This window comes from Acipenser ruthenus, chromosome 15 (assembly GCF_902713425.1).
Source record: "Acipenser ruthenus chromosome 15, fAciRut3.2 maternal haplotype, whole genome shotgun sequence".
Taxonomy (NCBI): domain Eukaryota; kingdom Metazoa; phylum Chordata; class Actinopteri; order Acipenseriformes; family Acipenseridae; genus Acipenser; species Acipenser ruthenus.
In genome coordinates, this window is record NC_081203.1 from 11353919 (window position 1) to 11375576 (window position 21658).

The window sequence follows — 21658 nt, forward strand, 5'->3', positions numbered from 1 at the left end:
CGACTAGCCCACAACACCTCAAGAGGGCTTGACTGTGATTCTGGCATCCCAGCATCGCCCCCCTCCATCCCCCACTCAACTCAACCCAGCTTACTTACCCGTACATCAGCATTTCTTTCTTTCTATTGTGCTTGAGATCCCCAACCAGAATCTTTCCGTCTCAACCACAGCCAGTTGCTGCTCCTCTCTGCTGCTTCAGATAAGTTCTTCACTGTGCGACACAACTCTTGGCCATTGAATCCGACGTCTCTGAGAAAACAGGTTGTAGAGTGTGCCACAAATCCACCTCCACTGGGTAAACCTGGGTAAATCTCCATCCTCGCCTTACTTTACCTTTGCTGTATCCCATATTGCAGCAATATATTAATCCTGATTGTTTTAATGTTTCTATCCACACACCATGGGTCATCAATAAGCAACACATTTCTTAACTTTCAATCAAGATTGTTCGCTAGGAGAAAAAAGATTTCTCTTATACCCATTGCAGTGTATCCAGATCATGCTCCCTCCTGCAAGACTGCTGGTGCTGTGATTGAAATGAGCGTTGTTGCAGGAGGGTACATGATCTGGATACACTGCAATGGTTAAAAAGAGATTCTCTTTCTCTTGGTAAACACTCTAGAATAAAAGCTGAGTACTGTATTCATCCAGGGGCTGGCTGTACTAGAGGGAACTGATCCTGGATCCAGGCTCAGATCTTGCTCCTGTGATGTATTGGGTTGTACTAAAAGGATCAGCGCTGATCCTGAGCTCAGTTTTGGCTCAAAATGTGACCCTAGTTCCGATCTTGCTTCACAGCAGGATTAGAATCGGATCAGAGCTTGGTCTGTTTTTAAAATGGAGGAATTATTCGCAGACTGCAAGATGAAAGCGTGTGTTTCGTGATCGGCAAAAGTCTCTTCAGGTTTACTGCATTATAACGTGCTGCAATCCTTTCTTTTGCTTCAAATCAATAAATAAATGCACTGGGTGATATAAAAAATACAGCAAACTGAAACAGGATAGCCTTTTTTATCTGTATGCACAGTATATGTTTGCTTCACATCCTGTTGCTGATTAGGTCTGTTGTAATGTTATTTTCATGAAAAAAGCAAACTTAGGGAGTCTCCTCATCGGAATAAAAAATAGCATGCCACGAATAGAGACAAGGTAATTACCATTATTTAAAATATAAAAAAAATTACAAAAATATCAATATTTTTGGCAGATCTTTAGTCTGTTTTTTTCAGTCCTGGATTTGACTTTTGTTTAAACAACGTTCAGTTCAATACACTCAAATCACAATGCAATTGTAAAATGCAGTTATTTTTCAATAAAATAAGTAAAATAAATTAAGAATAAAAAGAAACACCTTTGTTGACACTATCCAAGACATGCAGGGGCGATGGGTTGAACAGTGAAGATAAATGGCATGACAAGCATTAATAACATGGGGCTGTAAGTCATCGGCAAAAACAAATGGCCCCATATCTTTAAAGCCTATTGCGTTTAAAATACACATTATGATAAGAATTTAAAAAGTTATATTAACAACATTTAAAATGAGATCTCCAGCCACACAAGCAGGGCTCTAATTAAGAGGGCACCGTGATTTGGAAGTGCCGTGATTGATGACTGCACAAACAGAATTCTGCGCCTGTTAGGATCGTCAGGTCCAATGGATTTTACACGCGTTTTTTAAAAGTAATGTTATTCACAGTAAAACAGGTTTAAAATGCACTGCATAGCAACATGACACTGCATCTCCAGCCCAGCCCCACCCCTTGTTCACTGTATTTATCACATACCTCTTCTGAGTCATATATACTGATAAATCATCTCCTGATCACTCCATTTATCACCAAACTCCTCAATGCTATCCAAGTCATTATTCTATGACTATAACATCTCAAAAAGCTTGGCAAATGTCTGTGATTTTCTTTGAGTACTGGATGCGGAAGCAGTCATCTTGGTTGTTTATGTCTGTGTTATGTCTGTAGTAGGGCTGATACGATTAAATCAAAAATTGATTTTTTGATCGATTCCATTCCTCATTATATACATCGATATAAATACTGGATAACTGATTCAATAATTACATTTTTGTAACACGCAGTTATTTACATTATTTAAGTTTATCAGCGAAACTGCACCGAACGCGCTGCCTTGCTATTTTACAGTATTTCTGCCACAGATAAGCAGTGGGCGTGTTCTTTACCTGCTCGTGTTAACTAGCCTCTGATTTGCTGGTCCCATCCTACCAGCGAATCAGATTTGAAAATGTTTTGTAAGTACGCCCCTCTGTGTATTCGGTGTAAACAAACAGAAAAAGCACGGCGCCTTGAATCCAGAGCAGAACGACAGGCTTGTATTCCTGGCAAACAGCCTGGAAATAAATTGTGCACACTGAAGAAAACTGACTGTATATCGTTTGTGCTTCTTTGGAGTTTCAAAATGAACTGTTATATAATGAATATTTAACAATATTCAATAACATAAATAAATAAACGATCAGTGATGTGAAACGCAATTTTGTAGTAATGATCAGCTTGACCTATAGCGGGTATGCATGTTGTGGTAAGTAAATAAATGTATTATTATTATTGTTATGATGATGATGATGATGATGGTGATGTTTTAGACAGGGATTTCCGCATTGTGTGTTTCTCAGATAGTGAAGGTTAGGTGGTACACTTAACAAGATGCAATGCGTGATGCTGCAGCTGTCACTGAATACAAAAAGACGGTTTTCATAAACTTGTGTCTGGTTTATATAGATTACATTCCAAAGTACTGTAATCTGTTTGTAATAGATAGTTTAGTAACACTCCTGTAGTGTGTTAAACTTGCTTTAGGCTTGTTGCGAATGTTTTTTTGTTTTTTTTCTCCTGACGCTACCAAGGCGCAATTACCCCTCGCATTCATTGTTGTGCTCAAGCTTTTACTGAACAGCAAAGATATTACAACAACGCCACGGGAAAAGGAATGGAGCGAAAATGTATGTGGGCGGTACAATCATCGATATTTATTTGAATGATTATATTTTGTGTGCTCAATTAATCAATTGCTATTTTGAGGCTTAACTGACTAGTCTGTGGTGAAGGGACGATGCGTTTTGCTAAGATCCGCCTCCAGGTTTTCCAGCTTTTCCCGGCATTTCTGAGAAACAACTAGTGACCTCTGAATGACGTCTTTTTTATGATGTTGGACAGGTTCCAACATTGGACCGGAATGGGAATTGTGCAATGTCAGACCTGCTCCGACAAAGGACCGCAAAGAGTTAAGGACCAAACTCGGTACATCGTAACCCGTTCAGATGAGCTTTTCCCAGTTTTCTGAGCTAAAATCATTTATGCGCAGTACACGGTGTACCACGTTTTAACGCGTACCGCAAAATAACACTGCACCTATACATATGTGTTGACAAATTGTACTCGCATTATCGTTTGATTTTAATTAATGGGTAACAGTTTACTTAAACCTAAAAATCATTCTAAAAGTATCTGTCAACTGGCACGTTTATTAAGAAGATCTACAACAATTTCATCCCAAATTTTACTTTTACCAGTGGTGGTTTGAGACCTTCCGGTTTTATGTTAAAATGTGCTCTTTATCTCTGAACGATAGAGCAAATGTTGAATAATGCAGATTTAATGGAGGTATGAGAATTGCCCTTAAAATATGTTTCTGGTAATGTTGAGGTTTCCACACAATTTCAATACCTAAGATAAAATACAGTGTTGCTATTACAATGATACTAGTACTTTATAGTGTGACAAGACGGTCTTATTTTGTGTTCATGCCCCTATAAAAATGTGACCCAGAGACTTAAACTTGACTTTTTTCAAGGTACACAGTTGTACTCACAGAAAACCCTGTGGGCACTACTCGCCCTGGATTACGGCTGTATCCTCTCTAACAACCGGGCTTCTTCATTCAGCAGCCGCAGCCCCGAATAAACTATGAGGTTTATATGCCCCAGAGAAACAGTTATTAACAGCTGGCTCTAATTTAACAACAACTGCCAAAACAATACAACATTTAACAAATAATTAAATCAAACAATAATACAATTAAATCAATTAAAGAGTTAAGCAAAATACATTAGTTTGGCAGGGAGGCTTTTCATCCGGTCCCTGCCACAAAACACACAGTTTTATACTTGCAGGCCCCTGCCCTGCTGCAATAGGTATAAGGAAAAGGTGTTTTTAAAACACACGTTCAGCTTCCATCCACTTAAAAGATGCAGATGTAGATTCCTCTAGAGGAAAATATACTTCAACTCTGATTCATTCGACCTCTCGAGACCATCACTTCAAACACAAAATGTCTCGTTTTCAATCACTCGACAACACCCACAGTACAAAAATGTTCAACAACATGAGAATACGTTTAAAAAAGATGTAAAGCTGGTACATTTGTATCTCAGAGAAACTGGAGAAACGGATAATGACATAGAACTTCTGTCTGTACAGCCCTGAAACACTATGTTTAAAAAAACCGAACTGTACTGCTGGACCTCATCTTCTTTAATATTAGCATCACAAGGGTATCCATGTATTATACAAAATAATAGATGGGCCTCTTCAGTGAGTTACAGGAAAACAATTCCATCTAGAGTTTCTGTGACAGTTTTTAAATTACTTGACCTTCGGTCTCGTAATTTATGATGTCACAGAAACCCTAGATTAAATTATTTTCCTGTAACTCACTGAAGCCCATCTATTCTATATATACTGTGTATATATATATATATATATATATATATATATATATATATATATATATATATATATATATACATATATATATATATATATACATATATATATACACATATATATATACAAGGCCGTAGCCAGCTATGAAGCACCCAGGGCACGTGCCTCGGTTAAAATCAGTAGACGGGGGGGGGGGGGGGGGCTGGACTTTTTTGGAAGGGTGGACGCAGAGACTTGTACTGATATATATATCATTTTTTAAATAATGTTATCACATAATGATATGTATTGATTCAGGTAAGACATTTCTAAATTAAACAAGTGAAAACTAGTATAACAGCTGACTTTGTTTTTTTTCCTTCCAAAACTGACAAACTAAACACTATCCAAAAGACCCGATGAAAAACCGCACACAACAGGCCCTGCCTACCTCATTGAGCCTGCGCTCCTAGCAAGATTTTCTCTCTCGATTGGCTGAAAATACTTGTGGAAACTTATAATACAAAGGTAAAGTTGTTTAATATCATATCAGTGTTTACAAAGACACCACACACATGTTTTTACTAGGCTATAATATAAAGCCTTCTGTTCTTTATTTTATTGATACATTTTGTCGTGTTAGTTTTTATTTGTGACCTGCTATTTTGTCTGATTCTTTTCTTTATTTTTTCAATGTTATGCATTCTGATTGCTTGTTTCTTATTTCTGTGAACTCTGATAGCTTTATGGTATTTATAGTTTTTGTTGTAAAAGCAGTTTGGGATACTATATTGTATGTAAAAATATTGGCTATATTGTCCGATTTTTTATGCTTTAGTTTTTATTTGTGACCTACAGTAAAGAGCTTTAGGATCCCTGTCTAACATAAAGATTATGATGACCATTATTATTATTATTACACCGTGTAACAAATTTTTTTTTTTTTTGGTTCCTGGGTAGTAAGTGTTATTTCCTAATTGCTTATGCCTCAAAAGTATAGAAAATGGCTTTTATTCCCCACAAACTTTGCTTTTGTGACCAGGACAGTGATATTTTGAAATTTACCTATTTTCCAGAACATTCCAGATAGATTCAGCGCTGAGTAAACTTAGAGTAACTTCTAGAACTTTCCAGTAATATAAATAGTAATATAAATACAGGGGCCTTAAGCCCACCAGTTCAGTTTAGTTCCAGCTGCCTAAGTGGATACATATCTGCATTTTTCTGAGATGGCATCAAGGTCATAGGAGAATTCAAAATGGTGGCATTCCTGATGGGTCTCCAAGGCGGTTTTACCAAGTTTCCCTGCTATCTTTGCCTTTGGGACAGCAGGGACACCAAGGCGCACTACCACAGGCGGGACTGGCCACAGCGGACCGAGTTCTCTATGGGGGAGGAACAACGTCAAGTGGGAGCCACTGGTGGACCCCCGGAAGGTGCTGATGCCACCACTGCACATCAAATTGGGCCTTATGGAACAATTTGTCAGAGCTCTAGATAAGGAGTCGGCAGCCTTCAAGTACCTTCAAGACTTCTTCCCTAAGCTGTCTGAGGCAAAGGTCAAAGCCGATGTCTTCGTCGGACCACAGATAAAGAAGATCCTGGAGTGCAATGAATTCCCCAAGAAGCTCACTAGTAAGGAGAAAGCGGCTTGGAACAGCTTTGTCGCAGTGGTTCGGGGCTTCCTGGGCAATCACAAGGCCAAAAACTATGTGGAGCTGGTTGAGACTCTGGTGAAGAACTACGGCACAATGGGCTGTAGGATGTCCCTCAAAGTCCATATCCTTGATGCTCATCTTGATAAATTCAAGGAGAACATGGGAGCGTACTCGGAGGAGCAAGGCGAGCGCTTCCACCAGGATATACTGGACTTTGAACGCCGCTACCAAGGACAGTATAACGAGAACATGATGGGAGACTACATTTGGGGGCTGATTTGTGAAAGTGATTTACAGTATAATCGTAAATCTCGAAAAACTACTCACTTCTAAATCTTTTGTAGTCATTTTTGTATTACTTTAGTATAAATACATGTTAATTTGGATTCATATGTTGTTTTTTTCTGACTTTATGTGAACGAAAAGACACAAATTCACCCGTTTTCTCATTGGAAATAGGTAAATTTCAAAATATCACTGTCTGGTCACAAAAGCAAAGTTTGTGGGGAATAATAGCCATTTTCTATACTTTTGAGGCATAAGCAATTAGGAAATAACACTTACTACCCAGGAACAAAAATTGTGTTACATAGTATTATTATTATTATTATTATTATTATTATTATTATTATTGTTATTATTATTACGATGATTGAAAGCAGGGTCTTCTTCATTACAGTGAATGTGACGTCACGGCCTTGTTAGTTCCACCTCTATCTGGAGCGATGTGACAGTCGGAAAACGTTTTTTTAGCTACAGTGGCGAGAAAGTTTGTGAATCCCAATGATAATTATGGAAATTCCATAGTTTTACTATGATAGCCTTCTTGAATCAAAACCAGTCTTTTCTTAAATATCTAATAGGGTTTATATTAACCAATTCCATGTATTTTGAAACAAAATGATGTATGTATTAGACAAACAATGAGTAATTAAGATTCAGGGTATGTAAAAAAGTAAGTGAACCCCTGGTTTTATCAGCTCAATTAAGCAGATAATTAGAATTAGGTGTTTAAATAATTAGGTAGATCTTCAGGGGTGAGTTTGGGAGGCCCCATCCTATATAAAGATCAGAAACTTTGTGAGTTTGGTCTTCACCATACAGGTGTGTGGAAACACGTCATGCCATGATCAAAATAAATCTTTGAGGACCTCAGAAAAACAGTTATTGATGCTCATCAGTCTAGAAAGGGTTACAAAACCATTTCTAAGGATTTGGGGCTTCACCAATCCACTGTCAGACAGTCTACAAATGGAGAAAGTTCAAGACCACAGTCACTCTACCTAGGAGCGGTCGTCCTACCAAAATCTCTCCAAGAACAAACCGGAAAATCATCAAGGAAATCACAAAGAACCCCAGAGTAACATCCACGGATCTGCAGACCACTCTCGCCTTGACTAACGTGAGTATTCATGACTCAACTATCAGAAAAAGACTGAACAAGAATGGTGTTCATGGAAGGATAGCCAGGAGGAAACCACTACTCTCTAAAAAGAACATTGCTGCCTTTCTGAAGTTCACCAAAGAGCACATAGATGATCCACAAGACTTCTGGAACAATGTTCTCTGGACAGACGAGTCAATGGTAGAACTTTTTGGCCTCAATAAGAAACGTTATGTTTGGCGAAAACCAAACACTGCGTTTGAACAGAAGAATCTCATCTCTCATCCCAACCGTCAAGCATGGTGGTGGGAGTGTGATGGTTTGGGGCTGCTTTGCACCCTCAGGACCTGGACGGCTTGCCATCATTGACACAACCAAGAATTCTGCGTTGTATCAGATTCTAGAGGAGAATGTCAGGCCGTCCGTCCGTGAGCTGAAGCTGAACCGAAAGTGGGTCATGCAGCAAGACAATGATCCTAAACATACAAGCGGATCTACAAAAGAATGGCTGCAGAAGAAGAAATTCCGTGTTTTAGAATGGCCTAGTCAAAATCCGGACCTAAACCCCATCGAAATGTTGTGGCTGGACCTGAAGCGATCCGTCCATGCAAGGAAGCCCTCAAATGTCACTGAGTTGAAGCAGTTCTGTAAGGAGGAATGGGCCAGAATTCCTCAAAACCGATGTGAGAGACTGACCAATAGTTACAGGAAACGCTTAGTTGAAGTCATTGCTGCTCAAGGGGGTGCCACCAGTTACTGAATCTAAAGGTTCACATACTTTTTCACACATGGATATTGAATGTTGAATCATTTGTGGATAAATACATGCTGAAAAAGTATCATGTTTTTGTGTCATTTGTTTAATCAGGTTATCCTTATCTATTATTAGGACTTAGATTAAGATCTAATAACATTTTAGGTTTGAAATATGTGAAATATGTGAAAATCCTAAGGGGTTCACAAACCTTTTCTCGGCACTGTATCTACTGTATTTGTTTTTTGAAAAATGTAATGCTGGTACGTGATAAAGAGGCATATTCGAGACTTCTATAGTTCTGTGAAAACCAAAAACTGTTACCAAGCTTTTTCTATTTTGTGGACGAAATATCTTTGTTCTCCAGTTTTAAATAATCATTGTCTAATCCTAACATTTTTAAACATTATACCAGCCATTTAGTCTATGTTTAAACATTTTTGGGGACCAGTTAAGAAATGCAAATAGTCATCCAAATATTTTCCAAATGGATTTGTGTGTACATCCAGCATTAACATTTTTGAAAATCCAGTATTGCACCAAATATAGCCTTGCAGCCAAATAATATTTCTCAAGAACAAGCAAAGTGACAGAGCATGTGGGTTTATTCAGAATGTTCATCAGGCAAACAAAAGTGACCATCTAAGTTGATTCATAAGGAGAGTGTCTCACTAAGGTGATGTGTACAAAGAGAACAATATAACATTCATGGACACTAGAGGGCAGCATTTAGCCGTAAATCAAAGAATTTCTAACACAGCTACCCCCAAATTTGTACCTCAGGAGGAAAGTCTTTGGCTGTTCAGTTGTTCTGGATATCCTCATCATCGTCCTTGAGAGTGTGAAGCCGCATCAGTCTGACTACTGGACAGATGTAGGTCCGGTCAGAATCCTGCGCAGGTCCAATTTTACAACCCGCTTCCGATCCGGACCCGCTACTACAGGACCCAACCTGAACCTGCAACCCGCTGCAACACTGTCTTCTTACCCCGCAAGTGTTTGTCTGCCCTTACACTCACGTCTGCCCTTACTATCATGTCTGCCCTTACGCTCACGTCTGCCCTTACGCTCACGTCTGCCCTTACGCTCACGTCTGCTCTTACCCTCACGTCTGCCCTTACCCTCACGTCTGCCCTTACCCTCACGTCTGCCCTTACCCTCACGTCTTCACTTACTATCATGTCTGCCCTTACCCTCACGTCTGCCCTTACTATCGTGACTGCCCTTACACTCACGTCTGCCCTTACTATCATGTCTGCCCTTACGCTCACGTCTGCCCTCACGCTCACGTCTGCCCTTACGCTCACGTCTGCTCTTACCCTCACGTCTGCCCTTACCCTCACGTCTGCCCTTACCCTCACGTCTGCCCTTACTATCATGTCTGCCCTTACGCTCACGTCTGCCCTCACGCTCACGTCTGCCCTTACGCTCACGTCTGCTCTTACCCTCACGTCTGCCCTTACCCTCACGTCTGCCCTTACCCTCACGTCTGCCCTTACCCTCACGTCTGCCCTTACTATCATGTCTGCCCTTACCCTCACGTCTGCCCTTACTATCGTGACTGCCCTTACGCTCACGTCTGCACTTACTCTCACATCTGCCCTTACGCTCACGTCTGCCCTTACTATCATGACTGCCCTTACGCTCATGTCTCACTGTTCATGCCATTCCTTCAGGATCGGCGCTGCAACCACAGCTACTTCAAGGAACATTTCTCCACACCTGATCAAGTCATTCGGGCGATGGACTTCTGGTGCACACAAATCGTACATTTTAAAAGAAATGACTCCGTCATTCTAGCAGCGCAAAAAACAATGTCTATAAAAAATATATATGTATATTGTTCTGAACCCGGAGGAAGGGTATCCCTCGGCCATGGATTCCCTAAGGTTTCCTCCTGTCGCCTTTCGGTGAGTAGGGTTTTTTTCCTTACCTGAGTTCGGAGTGGTTTAATTCTGTAAGGCGAAGGAGGGCGATGTGGACCTGCTCAGGGTCTGTCATCAGTCAATGGTCATTGCATCACAGTCCAGCCAGCACATGGGGCAGCTATAGAGCTCCAATGGACAAGGTCATGGGCCAAAATGTATATTACATTCTTTCATGGGCATGGCTCTGTCAAATGCAATAAAGAATTGTCAATTCAGATCATTGGTGGATATCTCCTTTCTGAAATGACTAAGGTATAGTGCAAACAGATGATGTTGTTAGAATACAACATATATTATAAACTAAACAGCCTAATGTTATGTAGGGCCAATTACAAAGCTGTATTTAAATTATATACATTTCTTTTTTACACTGGCCAAAATTGTAATGATAATGTCTTAAAGGGACTTGGATTAATTTTGCGGTTATGTAATTAATTTCTGTACTCTAGCTTGCTCTGCAGTCTTGAGCTGATTGCTGTTGCTAATTCAGTAGACTAATGATGCCAGAAAAAGTTAATAAATCCCACTTCATCTCCAAAGTAATCAGTGTGCTGTTCAATTGTACAGCGTGTGACACCTAATACAAAGGAAGTAGATTTAATTAACAGAGGAAGTCGTGGCTTTCGCCTCTTGAGGGTCGGGTTTACCCTGAGTAATAAGCTACTGTTATTTCTGTCGCATGCATCTTCCGTTACTGTTATTAAAGTGACCTGCATTTATAAGTGTCTACCTTTGGTGGATTCCAACTGCAGTGGAAACAACCGGATCCAGGATACCTCTGCTCAATGCAGATTCAAACATTGATTCATTCACTATATTGTCTCTTACAGCTGTCGTTGCTATGGTTACTCATTTAGCCTTCAGTGTACTGGATGCATCTCTCTATTTAAAGCTACAGTATCACATTCTTTGGCATCTGTTTCCTACTTTCTTCAACAGGTGACAGACTTGGTTTCTGCTCTAGCTTGTATACATTCCCAAAAGGTGTTTAAGCGACCTTGCCCAGTGTAACCTGTTTGCCATGTGTGTGACTCCTGCTACTACTGCAGCTGTACAACAGCAGCAACGGCCTCTGTTCGTTATATAGGTCTCAAATGTGCAGTTCTGAAAGAAACCCATGTTAAAGCAAACATGTATTTTCATTTTAAAACTACACTAGGTTAAAGCAATGTCTGTTTACAAGCCATGCTGTTAGACTGTAATGCACTTCCTGGATCATTTCAACTGGAGGGTGAAATTGTCCCCACCCCTTCACTGGCTTCTTTCCTGTCAATAAATAATCAGATGCTTCCTGTATTGACTGGCATTATTTCAGTCAGTAACATACTGGTGGTGGTGAAATGAGCAAGGAAGTAAATCAATAAAAGCCAAGGCAAGCAAACTGAGAACTTCCTTCAACCCAGTGTAATACCAGATGTCTGTTTTAAAATGAAAACCAGAGCCATTGCTAGAAAAATTCACAGCTGAGTTCAGAAATGCTAATCTTTTTTTTTTTAATTTCCCCTTCGAGCTGTGACTTGGCAAAGGTCAACCTAAAGTGAAATAGTGACCCTGACCAGAAAAATCACCCTGGGCTCAACTTAGACGCTACCATCGCATGAGGAACCTCATTCGACTCGTAATGAATAGGGCTTTCGAGAAAAAAAATACCAGGAGCACCCGACTCACTTTTGCAAGCAAGGGGTAAGTGAAAAGTTTTATTCGAACTTCAGCCCAACCCTTTACCCTGTAGGGGATGCGGTCCTAAAATGTTAGTATTTCTGTAAGAACTTTAGGAACCACTCTTACTTTTGGTTTCAAGTCCCCCCACTTGTCGTTAACCCCCTCTGAAATTTTGGTATTTCTACCAAGTTTAGGCCAAAATAACTCACATGGGGGGGCTTAAAAAATCACTCAAAGATATTTTTGAATAGATGTTGATGACATCTACAAGAATCAAGTAAAACATTTTGGTATCCACGGATTTTGGATTTTGGCACATTTTTGACAGATTTTTGAAGTTGCATGTATCATGCATTCGAGCATTGCTTATGGCCACTTTGGTTAAATAGTTTTAAACCACATAGTCCTAACCAAACTGGCTTTATTCTTCAATTTTGCATTTTCTGGGGTTAGATCTAGAGTAAAAAGTGACAGGGAGTGCTTCCAGTGGCAGTAGCTTGGAGCTGGGTGGTTATGAACTTGCATGTGGAACTTGTTACAGAGACACATTTGAAACTACCAAGACCTCAATTAGTTGCGTTTTAAAAACTACAAACTGATAGAAAACACAAAAAATAGATTATCATGGTAAACTTATGGAATTTGAGGGGCTAACAACTTCTGGCATCACTAGAATTTCACATCTACTCCAAATGGAATCAAACTAAAAATCTCAGTTCTTATGACAAGTATATAACTATGCAAAAAGGAAAGGATCATAAACATTTTAAAAGTTGCATGCAGAATGTAGTTGGTTAACAACTGCTATAGAAACCACACATCACGAAGTTCAGTCATCATCAAATTTAAAATTATTGTGGATGTGAACTGGAACTGGAGGTTCTCCAGGGAACATTTTATTGTCATACAGCACCTTCACCCAGTCACCAACTTGTAGACGCAGCTGAGCTCGACCCTCCTGGACAACTGCGCCTTTCAACACTGTCACCACACAGAATTGCGTACTTTGACTGGTAAATTAGACCTTTATCTTGCCTGGGGTATCGGGTACAAAGTGGTGTGCTTCCCTGGCATTAAGGAGAGGGTGGCTCTCTTCAACCTGTTCTTGAGAGACAAACATGACCTGCACACTGGTTACGTGTCCTTTCACCCATTCATACAGCTGGTAAGGGGTACAAATGATGTTGCCTTGAAGACTAGCTCGTGCTGCTCTTGCCTTAATAGTACCTCCCACACCAGTATGATGTGGCAAAGTAATGCCATTCTGTGGTGATACCGAAGTCTTGCTGATGAAAGCTAAGGTTGGCTAAGTTTTTGCGTTTCTTATACTGCCTAGCAGCTCCGTCACTGAAGTAATGTATGTGTTTCAAGTCAGGGACCTCCCTCCTTTTGAAATGCATACAGTATAGACGTGGAGTGTTGCATTTCATTGCTCATCACTGCAACACTCATGTACTTAAGTTCACCATCCCGACGGAAGTAGAACACACATGGATGGAGTGTTGCCTGAGAATTGTCCTAATGAAATCCTTGGGCAGTGTTTTGGATCACCAAACTATAATTTTCTGCAAAATCAACCAGACAGATCTTTCAGATCTTCTTTCAGGCACCTCAGGAAGTTGCTTTGACTCATGGCGATAAAGTGATGCTTCCGCAGGCTGAGAAGTTTCTGAACTTGGATTCTTTTGAAATCCTCGACCTTCTCTGTCAAAGTCAGCAGGTTGGAGTGATCAGCGTACACCCACTGATGGAATACAATGTCAACTGTGTCCAGACTTTCCAGACCATCAAAGTGTTCCTCTAGGGGTTGACGACCAGGACAAGCTCCACAAGCGCCTGTCATACAAGTTTCTTCCTCAAGGGAGCACAGGTTTTACCAAGCAAGCTTTTGTAGTCCTCCTGAGCACCACACGCCTTTAACATCAACTTTACGTTCTGGCGGTATGTACAGATGCACACAGAGTGAGTCCCAGGAGCTCCAGGCAGTATGCAGCACTTAGGCTGCAGAGCTGCAAATGACGAGAACCCAATCTTCTTGTCGGGGTTGGAAGGTATGATGGGCCTCACGAAGGTCGACAAGCACTAAGTGCTTTGGCTTCTTCACTTTCTCTCCATTGATACGCACGGTTACCACCTGTTTTCCCCCTGGACATACGCGACTCACTTGCTCTTTGTAGAAGACTCGTATGCAGTCTTTCGTCAAAGTCCAACCACGTTTAGAGTCAGGCTTCACCATCAAACCTTTTTCCTTTTTTAGCTTACATGCCAGCTTGATTTGATGAACTGATGTGGAAAAAAGACACAGTTTTTTTCTGGGACCATGACTCGGGTGCCAGAGTCCAAATCTGGACCTGTAGTTCCTTTGAAGTAGTCGAAGAAAAGGCTCATTTGAGGTTCTGAAGCACATAATCACCGTCTGGCACACTTGGAACATACGCTGGATGGGATGTACTAGTTGAGGGGATTTCTCCAACACCCAAAACTTTTGAAACCTTAGCTGCTATTGTAGAAGAAATCTTCTTTAGCTTACAGGAACTTTCCCCTTCACTGGAGCCTGTCCGGTGCTGACAAGAGAGTCATTCAGAGCATCCTCATTAATGAAGGAAACGGATCTTGAAGCCGAGCTTTCTTCACCAGATGTGCTTTGTACTTGCTCAGGCTGCTCCTGCTTGCTTTCCTTAAACTGGTTTTGCATTTTGGGATCGTTTATCCGGATGACACATCGAGGACAGAGCTTGTGTCCCGGAATTATTTTAAACATTGAGAGGTAATAACTTTGAAGCCTTTAACCGATCTCTGTGTCTTGTGGCTTTTAGTGGGATCAGCACACCACTTTGTAACTATGAGGTTCTTATACTTATGAAGAAAAACTTGACGATGGTACAGGCATATGTTCACTGGATCACCTTCTCCAGAGAACCTCAGCCGTAGCAGCTTTTGGTCATCTTCAGAGAATTCGACCAAAGGTGTCAGTTGATCAGGGACTTTTGAGTTAGGTCGAAGACAAGTCTGTTTGTGGCACTCGATACCGCAAAGAGCAGTCCTCCATCTCTGTCAGATATGGCGGTATCCCTTTAAAGAGTGTGCTGCTCACTAGTGCATGCGCTTGTGCACGTGCATGAGTGGCACAAGCACCATTTGGTAGAGAAATCTGTTGGCTTAAACTGACTTGAACTGTGTATAATTCCTATTAATATTCCGAAAGATACGAAACAAAATGATCAAATACTGTTACATTTTTATTTCAACAAAACACTAAATAAACAGTGGCTCAAGGGCCAAAAATCAAATAAAAATGGCAACAACTTGGCAGCGTTCTGTCCTGTCTAGTTTCTCTCTCTCTCTCTCTCTCTCTGGATTGTGGGACTCTGGGAGGGGCCTGTGAGCAAGGAGCAGTGAACTGCAAACTAGTTAGCTTGTCCACCCGGGGATGGGCTCCCACTCGGGTGGAACAGGGGGGCTGATTTGGAAACATGGGTTCAGGTGTATACCTGACCCCGATGTCTCCATGGGGGATGTGGTGTTGGCGGTGGGAAAGTCAGTTGGGTTTGGAAATATTAAATCTGCCTCACGAATGAACAAAGCAATAGTTGTTTTCCTGAGTCAAGAAAATCTGGTCACTAAAATTGTGGAAGAAGGGTTTGTTATAAATGGTTCATTAATTTCAGTCATGTCCCAATCTACACCTTTGACTAAAGTTATTCTTTCAAATATTCCCCCGTTTATTGATAACGCCATAGTTGAGAGATAGCTCTCTCGATATGGCAAAATAATGTCGCCTTTTATATAAATTCCACTTGGTTGCAAGGCACCAGAAATTAAACATGTAATGTCTTTCAGAAGACAGGTTTTTGTGCTCCTGAATGACCCTGATCTTGTTTTAAATGTTGCATGGCGTTTTAACATTGAAGGCAGGGACTATGTAGTGTTTGCAAGTAAACCAGAGGCTGTTACAGCTGCTACAGCATCGGCTGATGCTGACCAGGAGGGAGAGTTCAAGGTGGTGGGGAAGAAGCGGCGGCTGAAGGAGAGGAAGGCGTCCTCTGCTGCTGCCGACACAGCGGGCAGGGGGGAGTTGATTTGGGGACCTATGGTTTCTCACGGCAGCAGCGGAGGGTCTCAGCCTTGCGCTACAGTGGGACAGAGGAGGGTGGTGAAGGTGATTCCCAGCCCACTGATCCCGCATTTCAGGCTCAGGTGTCGGGTGGGTTCAGCGGAGGTGAAACTCTGTCGGCCCCAATGGTGGTACCTAGCTGTACAGGGGGAGTCTGCGGTGCCGGAGTTCAAGCCGGCTCTAATGGGGACCCTGTCCTGGGTGGCTCCTCTCAGCCCAGGGAGTCAGCGGTGGTGGAGCAGCCAGCAGCGGCAGAGGCAGAGGAATCGGCGGACGAGGAGGAGATGTCGCTATACAAGGAGGGCGAAGAGGAAGATGGAAATTTCTCCAACACCTCACAGCTCTCTGACATTTCGGCAAGCCAAACCGGTAAGGGCGAATTGTATACTATTAAAGAAATCAGCACTTTCCTCGATAAAACAAAGTGTAAGAGACAAATAGAGGTAAAATCCTTCTTCCCAGACCATAAATGTTTTCTATACTCTGTGTTTTCAAATATTGTACTCAGGAAAGCAACTTTAACTGAATTTGATAAAAAAAAAAAAAAGATTCAGACTGAAAAAGCACATGAGCTCAGTAAGGAAAATGTCAATCAAAATCAGCTGTCGGGCACATTTGGATCGGTTTTACACATCAAAGCATCACATAAATAAATTCATTAGATGCAGTATCTCACCCAACTGTATTTTCCGATCATCACTTTGTATCTGCTACTATATCTTTACCCACTAAAACACATTAAAAATCATACTGGCACTTTAACACAAAACTACTGTTAGACAAACAGTTCACCAATTATTTTAAGTTATTTTGGAGAATTGGAGAAAAGAAAAAAATAAGTATGCCAGTGTAACAGGGGGAGACCTGTGCTGACTCTTCTGACGTGTTCATAGTGCTGCAGGGAGAGGGCAGCAGCTTGTCAATATCCGCCTGTCAGTCATGGCAGTGACACGGAGAGGGGGGAGAGTGGGTGTGCGGACTTTGCTTCTCTCTGAGTGGCTGGGAGGCGGGTCTTGGGGGAATTGCTGACCCTATAAGTTTCATTCTGCTGTTCCCTCAGGTCTGCCCACGGAGACGTAAACGGCGTGCGGAAGCGCTGGAGGACAATCAGCCGGGACGAAAATCCCAGCAAGACAAAGAAATAATAAAAGAAAGAAATAAAAGAATTAGCGGTAGCGGGGAAAACTCTTGGGCAGCCCCCGATAAAGTGTATAGCAGGCTGAGGGAGCCGCTAGGGTAGGACGGAGACCCGGGCCGTGCGGGTAGCGATGGTTGGGGTGAAGCTGCCGAGCGCAGCACTTTTTATTTTGTAGTTTTGTTTACTGTGTTTTGTTTTCCCTGTTCCTTTCGCCTTTTGATTTGTGTTTTTTGTTTCAACCTCTGTACCCTGTACCGCTCTGGTATAGTTGTGGCTCTGTCGCTACCATAGCTGGTACGGCAGGCCACAGACAACAGCGCCCTCTGCGGGCTGAACCAAAAATCAGTTTCTAATAAAACTGGGCACCTGTGCGGTGTTTTCAGACTCATTTATCTGTGTCCTGTGTCAGTGAATTACCCACCACCCTTTCACAGCCAGTTTGAGACAGTGGTGGGATATCGGAAAGATCCAAATTAAAGTATTATGTCAGCAATACACCCACCCCTCCCCCCTCTCCGTGTCACCAGATCAGTGGATGCAGTGGTCAGTGAGTTAGAGTTATATTGTGGAGTTTGAGAGGCAGCTGGGTGGCCAGCACAGTGAGGAGGCATACAGGGGGCTTGCAGGAGAGACGGCAGTGCCTGGGCAGCATGCTGGAGGAGAAGGTGAAGGGCTGCTTGCTCAGAACCCGTTTCACTGAGCTTAAAGACATGGACGCTCCCACAGCCGCCTTTTTCAGCCTGGAAAGGAAGACAGTGGAACACAAGCAGATAAGCTGTATGAGGCTGCCCTGCGGGATGGAGGTCTCCAGCCCTGCGGAGCTTAGGCGTGCGGCAGTAGATTTCTACAGTGATCTATATAAGACTGAGAACTGTGACGTGGGAGAGATGGAGCGACTGCATCAGGGGTTCCCCAGTCTGAGTGACGAAGAGTGGTGTGGGCTGGACACCCTGTTGACCTTTCAGGAGTTCACTGCTGCCGTCATGCAGCTCTCCAACCAGAACGCCCCCCGGATTGACGGGCTGCAAGCTGAATTTTATAAATGTTTCTGGGACTGTATTGGACAGGACATTTACAAGGTTCTTCAGGAGTGCAGCCGGGATGGAGCGCTGCCTTTGAGCTGCCGCAGGGCAGGAATCACACTGCTACCCAAAAAAGGAGACCTCTGCAACCTTAAGAACTGGCGCCCATCTCATTGTTGTGTTCAGATTACAAAATCTTTTCCAAGGCGCTGGCAAATCGGCTGCAGACACAAATAGGATCAGTGGTGCATAAGGATCAATCCTATTGGGTACCAGAGTGATCCATTTTTGATAACTTGTTTTTAATAAGAGACCTTTTTAATGTGTCCAAACTTTTTAATATTGATATAGGTTTAATTTCAATTGACCAGGAAAAAGCGTTTGACAGAGTTGACCATGAGTATTTGTTTCATACAGTGAAGGCATTTGGTTTTGGCCCTGTTTTTATTTCTAATATTAGACTCCTGTATAAGAATGTTTTTAGCCTAGTGAAAGTAAACAATGATCTGAGTGTTCCTTTCCCTGTGCAGAGGGGGATATGACAGGGCTGCTCCGTCTCAGTGATGCTCTACTCCCTCTCTATAGAGCGGTTCCTGCATCAGCTTTTTGGAAAAGAAGCGTTCATGCAACAGAACTGGGAGGGATTGCTGGATAAAGTGAAAGGGAGTCTGCAGAGCTGGCAGTGGCTCCTTTCAAGACTCTAATTTAGGGGGAGGGTACTTGTTATTAATAAACTGGTGGCATCTATGCTCTGGCACAGACTGGTGTGTCTGGACCTTCCCCTGGATCTGTTAAATGAAATTCAGAAGTGTCTGGTCCAGTTTTTCTGGAATGGGCATCACTGGTTGCATTTGGCTGTCCTGTACCTCCCCCGTGAGGAGGGGGGGCAGGGGCTGATTGATATCCTCAGCGCGGTGGCAGTGTTCAGGCTGCAGGCTGCCCAGAAGCTGCTCTATTCCCTTGAGCTGAGCTGGAGAAGCCTGGATCACTTGCTCCTACACACAGCGGGAGGGCTGGGGCTCGACAAGCACCTGTTTTTAATACCCCCTGAACAGCTCAATGATAGCGGGCTGGATAGTTTTTATAAATACCTGCTTAATGCATGGAGGACTTTAAAAAACACTAGATCGTAGGAGTCGCTGTGCACACAATGGGTTTTTGAAGAGCCCCTGTTTTTTAATCCCATTTTTAAATGTGAGAGTTTTAATTCTGCACTTATGTCATCAGTGTTTTATAAAGCAGGTTTTACTAAGCTTGGCCAGCTGATTGAGTTTAGTATATTTAAATGGAAAGCCAGCAGGGAGTTAGCTACAGCACTTCAGATCAAATCAGTGCGGTTTGTAGAAAAGATCCTGAGTGATTTACAGACCTCTTTTATTCCAGCTATGTTCCAGTTCTTGACTAGTTTTTTTTATCAGAGCGATCGGTTCCAGAGCAGGAGCCCCTGATCCCCACAGTGCTGGTCTCCCCCTTAGTGCCAGAGGAGGAGGAGTCACCTGGCAAAGTACTGCTGTTGTAGAAAGTGGCCGAGGTGGCTTTCCATATGGCAGAGAAAAAGCAGCTGTAAGAAATGTGCATTAAAAAGCATCTCTATCATCAGCTGAAGGACCTGGGGGACCTACAGCGGAGAGTGCTGCATGGAATTATAGCCTCAAACCGTACCTGATCTCTCTCTTAGAGTAAAGAATTGGGCTGAAGTTCGAATAAACTTACCCCTCGTCTGGCAACTTGCCAAAAGTGAGTTAGGTGCTCCTGGATTTTTTTTCTCGAAAGCCCTATTCATTATGAATTGAATGAGGTGCTACACATGATGGTAGAGTCTGAGTTGAACCCAGGGTGATTTTTCTGGTCAGGGTCACTTGTTCACTTTAGGTTAACCTTTGCCTAGTCACAGCTCGAAGGGGAAATTAAAAAAAAAAAGATTAGCATTTCTGAACTCAGCGGGCCCAAAAACCCCCAGGTGAATTTTTCTAGCAAAATCTGAGATGGTCGGGCAACAAAATGCCCCCTTTTCTGTTTGAGTTGGCGTGGAGTGACCCTATAACATGTTTTTCTTTAAAAACTGCACATTACAGACATATGTAGCTAATGGAAGTGCAAAATAAAAAACACTGGTCTACGAAATCAGAATGAAAACAACGCATTGTTTTGCTAATGCTGGTAAGATCCTTTTGTTTGTAAGGCATTATACCTTTAATCTGGAATATTCTCCAGAGCTTCAGTGCTCCAATATGGTTGGGCAATTTAGTCAATACAGCGTTTTTGCACCACAGCATAATTATGTGCTGCTCCAATTAAGACACTAGTTCTGATTATGCTGACTCACAGGTTAGGATTTACAAAGCAGAGAAATGTCCAAACTACAATTAGGGAATTCATTTGATTTCCACTACCTCTCTGGGGAAATGTTTCATTCATACTCCTTAACTGTATACTGTTGTGCCATAATTGATTTCCTTCTAATCGTTTAAAGGGCAACACAAAAAAATTGAATAAGTAAGAAGCTTAGCATGTTGTTGTATTTTATTATACATTCCCTTACTATTTCATGGTGTTTGGTTCAATCATTCTGAGTGGTGATGGGTTCGCTTGCTCCCGTATTGAGTTCTTATCATTTTTGTCTAGGTCTGCCTCAGCTGCTGCTTTGAGCTTGTCTTCCTTATTCCATTCAAACTGTGTGATGATGTGACCTCTCAACTCTGTATATACATGTGGAGTAGTGCAGCCTCCTTACCTGGCATTAGCTTCTACGATGTCCACACTGAGACAGGTAATAACATCAGCTTCTCACAGATTGTATGGGGCTACTTTGCTTTTGAAATACAGAGAGAGGCTAAAGAACCTTAAGAAAAATAGCAGAAATGTACCCCACCCCATCCCCATAATCTCACTTATGGATGGGGCTTACAGAGTTGTGAAGAGTCCAAGTTGTATTGATGACAAAAGCTATCAATTACTTATAATATAATTTGTAACTGAAGTCTAGATTTATTTTAAGATGAGCTGCAAGAAACAGACAGCTTTTTGTAGGTACCTGATAATCTAAGTTCGGTTCAGCTGATGCTATTGATCCTCCTCCCCATCTTACACTTTACTTCACCCTGCCAGTAACTGCAGAGGAAAACACTATGTCACCTGAGATAAGGAGGTTCATCAGCTGCAGCTCCATAAACACTCCCTGCAGATTACTTTGGAACGATTGCGTTTCACTGTGTCCCACAAGCTGGGGTGTGCATGCAAAAGCAATGGGATAAATCTCATCAACTTTGTGAAAAGAAAGACTTCCTTTGTACTAAAAATGCTTTTGAAATACAGAGAG